General features: G+C 39.6%; 1 pseudogene; it reads left to right on the top strand.

Annotated features, from left to right (window-relative positions):
- Positions 1-3,661: 3,661 nt before the first annotated feature.
- On the top strand, positions 3,662-4,139 carry LOC112823375 (large ribosomal subunit protein eL21-like; annotated as a pseudogene).
- Positions 4,140-5,423: the final 1,284 nt, after the last annotated feature.

Here is a 5,423-nt window from a genome sequence, read left to right as displayed (position 1 = left end):
TGTAATTCTAGTACTTTCTGGATCTTACCAGATGTCACAAAGGGTAGGTTTTCAGATAATGTTTGTACACACGCAGGGTTGACAAACACACTACACCAGCCGTCCAGCAACATGCTATCAGTTGTGAGAAGCCTGCAAATTTCAGAAATGAAAGAAAGATTGTGTGCCTTGGAATCAATGAAGTATGGTGGAACTTCCCTAGACTCTCACCAAGATTTCCCTTTGTTTTCATTGGCAAAATTGTTGCCTGCCTGCCACCGCATCAATTACTGGTAAGAAGAAATGAGATTCCAAAGCATGCCTTGGATCCATCACACAGTATTCACAAAGTATTTCTGTGAGGGATAAATAAAATCAGGATTTTGTTAACTAGGAGGAATGGGGTATGGCTGTTGACACTTTACCCTATTTATCTCTTCTTTTATTCGCAGACTTTGAACTCATCTCCAATTTTCATTTTACAAAGCACAACTCACTCTTGAACATGTGCACAGCTGTAAGAGTTTCTCTAGGATACATTCTATACAGTGAGATTTAGCTGAATAATGGGGTACCCATATTTTTGGGATTTTTATTGTGAAACTTTCCAAACATGCCCCAAACTAGAAAGTATAACAAACCCCATGTGTTCATCCCTTAGCTTCATTTAACCATAGACTTGTTTCATTTACTCCTTCCCCCTTGTTATGTTTTTTGTTGGAGTAGGAGTATTTTAAAGCAAATCCCAGACATTGTACCATTCAGTTCTAAATACTTCAGTATGCAACTCAAAAAGAAATCTCCAAATATTTTCTTGCATGACCACAATCCATTATCACATCTAACAAAATGCAAATAATTATTTAATATTATTCAATTACCAAGCCATACTCAAATTTCCTTGATTGTATAAAAAATTCTTTTTGTAATTTCTGTTTAAAATCAAGATCAAACAGGATCTGTTTTATTTGGTTGTTACGTCTCTCGTGTTTCTCATAAGTCTTTTAAGTCTTATGTTTCTCTTAATCTAGAACAGTCCCCTCCCCTTTTATTTTTCCTTTCATTGACTTGCTGATGAAATTAGAGTCTAATATAAAGTCCCTCCTTTGAGATCTTGTATATTGCTTCCTTGTGGACTGCGTCCTTTATGCTCAGTGTTTCCTGTGGACTAGGGGTCAGTTTTAAAGGTTTGACTGCATTATTATTTTATTTATTTATTTATTTTTTAAAGATTTTATTTATTTATTTGACAGAGAGAGAGAGATAGTGAGAGCAGGAACACAAGCAGGGGGAGTGGGAAGGGAAGAAGCAGGCTTCCCACCAAGCAGGGAGCCCAACGCAGGGCTCAAACCCCGGGATCATGACCTGAGCCGAAGGCAGATGCTTAACGACTGAGCCACCCAGGTACCCCTATTATTGTTTTTTAAATATTTTAATTTTTAAGTAATCTCTACCTCCAATGTGGGGCTCAAACTCACAACCCCGAGATCAAGAGTCACACGTTCCACTGACTGAGCCAGCCAGGTGCCCGGTTTGATTGTATTATGACTCAAAATTTTTTCCTGAGAATCCTTACTAAGTCGTGCTATGTACTTTCTGTACCCACTCAGGAGGCATGCGATGTTGGTTGTCTCACTTTCTGTAGCATTAAGAGTGATGATTGGGTTTGGATGGTGACAGCCTGATTTTTATATGTTTCCTATCAGTTTTTCTTGTAGTTGTTTTAGCAGCATTAATTACTAGTGCTTGAATCAGTTATTTCACTAATGGTTGAAACGATTTTCTAGTTTGGACACTCCTGCATTTATTAACTAGAATCAGGGCAAGGTGAGTGCCTTCTCAAATTTTCTACCCTAGGCACTTGACTCACCTTACCCTAGTCCCAGCCCTAACTGGAATTCTTCTGTTTTGAAACACTTTCCCTTATCCACGGGGATATTAGGTTATACTGAAATTCTATTTATATTAGAAAAGCAGAAATGTTTAGTTCTTTCCCTATAACTAACAATTTTCAGAGGAATAAGTTGATGGCCTGGCTATCTCCAGGACTATTTGCTTTCTAAAAAATTATTCTGAACTCATGACTTTTTATATATTCAATATGTTTTTTTTTTTTAAGATTTTATTTATTTATTCGACAGAGAGAGAGAGACAGCGAGAGAGGGAACACAAGCAGGGGGAGCGGGAGAGGGAGAAGCAGGCTTCCCGCGGAGTGGGGAGCCCGATGTGGGGCTCGATCCCATGACCCTGGGATCATGACCTGAGCCGAAGGCAGCCGATTAACGACTGAGCCACCCAGGCGCCCCTATATTCAATATGTTTTAATCAACTGCAGTCCTTAACCTTTTTGAAATTAAAATTATCCCATGTGTGCCTGTGGAAGCACACAACCCCAATGATTGTTTGATATTATAATTCTACCATGCTTTTATTATTTATTTATTTTAAAAGATTTTATTTATTTTTTTGACAGAGAGAGACACAGCGAGAGAGGGAACACAAGCAGGGGGAGTGGGAGAGGGAGAAGCAGGCTTCCTGCTGAGCAGGGAGCCGGATGCGGGGCTCGATCCCAGGACCCTGGGATCATGACCTGAGCCGAAGGCAGACGCTTAACGACTGAGCCACCCAGGCGCCCCTCTACTGTGCTTTTAATCCCTTATTTCATTGTTGTTGTGTATGTATTTTAGGTATATCCTCATGTTCGCCAGTTTCTTTGCTCATTCTTGTTTCCTTTTTAAGGAAATAGCTATATTGAGATATAATTCATATTCACGCACTTAAAGTGTACAGTTTGGTGGGTTTTAGTATCTCACAAAGTTGTGCAACCATTACCACAATCTAATTCGAAAATATTTCATCATTCCCCAAAGAAATGCTGCACGCATTACTAGTTCTCTCCTGCTCCTCCCACGTCATGGCTCCCGGTAATCACTAATCTGCTTTCTGTCTCAAATTGACTATTCGAGGATTTGCCTAGTCTGGACATCTCACACAAAAAGAATCATACAATGTATGCTTTCTGTGACTGGCTTTTTCACTTAGCATGTTTTCAAAGTTCATCCATATAGTAGCATATATCAGCACTCCATTCCTTTTCATGGCTGACTAATATTCCATTGTTTGTGACTACCACATTTTGTTTATTAATTCATCAAGTGATGGCCATTTGGGTTATTTCCACTTTGGGGCTATTAAGAATAAAGCTACTTTGCCCATTTTAATTTATTTTATTTTGTTTTTAATTTTTTTTCAAGCAATCTTCACGCCTAACATGGGGCTCTAATTCATGACCCCAACACCAAGAATCACATGTTCCACCAACTAAACTGGTCAGGTTCCCCTCTTTGCCCATTTTAATTAAAAACTTTTTAATATTTAATATTTTATTTTTATTTTATTTATTTATTATTTTTTATGTTAAAGATTTATTTATTATTTTAGAGAGAAAGACAGAGTGTGGGAGGGAGAGGGAGAGAGAGAGAATCTCTAGCTGATTCCCCTCTGAACACAGAGCCCAATGACATGGGGCTAGATCCCATGACCCTGAGATCATGACCTGAGCCTAAACCAATAGTCAGTAACTTAACCAACTGAGACACCCAGGAGTCCCATTTATATTTTATTTTTAAAAATTTCTGCTTTCCTTTTGTCTGGAACTGCCATCTTCCAGTAATTCACTAAAATGATCAAAACAAAGGGAAAGAGGAGAGATACCCACTATATGTTCTCTAGGCCTTTTAGAAAACATGGAGTTGTTCCTTTGGCCACATACATGGGAATCTACAAGAAAGGTGATATTGTGGACATCAAGGGAATGGGCACTGTTCAAAAAGGAATGCCCCACAAATGTCACCATGGCAAAACTGGAAGAGTCTATAATGTTACTGAGCATGCTGTTGGCATTGCTCTAAATAAACAAGGGCAAGATTCTTGCCAAGAGAATTAATGTACACATTGAGCATATTAAACACTCAAAGAGCTGAGATAGCTTCCTGAAGTGTGTGAAGGAAAATGATCAGAAAGAGAAGGAAGCCAAAAAAAAAGGTACTTGGGTTCAACTGAAGTGCCAGCCTGCCCCACCCAGAGAAGCACATTTTATGAGAACCAATTGAAAGGAGCCCAAACTGCTGGAAACCATTCCCTATGAATTCGTGGCATGATAAATGTAAAGAAAATAAAAAACCTCAAGACTGTTAAAAAAATTTTTTTTCTTTAAAGATTTATTTATTTAAGAGAGCACCAGAAAGGGGAAGGTGCAGCGGAAGAGGGAGAGACAGAATCTGAAGCTGACTCCCTGCTGACTTCAGAGCCCAATGCAGGGCTTGATCTCACAACCCCGACATCATGACCTGAGCCAAAACTAAGAGTCAGTTGTTTAACCAACTGAGCCACCCAGGTACCCCTTAAAATTTTTAATGTAATCTCTACCCCCAATGTGGGGCTCAAACTCACAACCTTGAGATCAAGAGTCATATGCTCTTCTCCAAAGAAGACAGCCAAATGGCCAACAGACACATGAAAAAATGTTGAACATCACTTGGCATCAAGGAAATACAAATCAAAACCACAATGAGATGCTACCTCACACCAGTCAGAATGGCTAAAATTAACAAGCCAAGAAATGATAGATGTTGGTGAGGATGTGGAGGAAGGAGAACCCTCCTACACTGTTGGTGGGAATGCAAGCTGGTGCAGCCACTCTGGAAAACAGTATGGAGGTTCTTCAAAGAGTTGAAAATAGAGCTACCCTATGACCCAGCAATTGCACTACTGGGTATTTACCTCAAAGATACAAATGTATTGATCTGAAGGGGCAGTTGCACCCCAATGTTTATAGCAGCAATGTCCACAATAGCCAAACTATGGAAAGAACCCAGATGTCCATTGATAAATGAATGGATAAAGAAGATGTGGTAGGGGCACCTGGGTGGCTCAGCCGGTTAAGCGTCTGCCTTAGGCCCAGGTCATGATCCTGGGGTCCTGGGATCGAGCCCTGTGTCGCGCTCCCTGCTCAGTAAGGAGCCTGCTTCTCCCTCTCCCTCTGCCTGCCATTCCCCCTGCTTGTGCTCTCTCTCTCTGTCAAATAAATAGGTAAAATATATTAAAAAAAAGATGTGGTATACATATACACAATGGAATATTATGCAGCCATCAAAAATGAAATCTTGCCATTTGCAACAATGTGGATGGAACTAGAGGGTATTATGCTAAGTGTAATAAGTCAATCAGAGAAAGACAATTATCATATGATCTCACTGATATGTGGAATTTAAGAAATAAGGCAGAGGATCATAAGGGAAGAGAGAAAAAAATGAAACAAGAAGAAACCAGAGAGAGAGACAAACCATAAGAGTCTCTTTTTTTCTTTTGATTTTTAAAGATCTTATTTATTTATTTGACAGACAGAGATAGCGAGAGCAGGAACACAAGCAGGGCGAGTGGGA

Source organism: Callorhinus ursinus, unplaced genomic scaffold (assembly GCF_003265705.2).
Source record: "Callorhinus ursinus isolate GAN/ISIS: 27379988/994484 unplaced genomic scaffold, GSC_fseal_2.0 scaffold1, whole genome shotgun sequence".
Taxonomy (NCBI): Eukaryota; Metazoa; Chordata; class Mammalia; order Carnivora; family Otariidae; genus Callorhinus; species Callorhinus ursinus.
The sequence above is the reverse complement of the archived record's forward strand: the minus strand, read 5'-3'. Positions and strand labels throughout refer to the sequence as shown.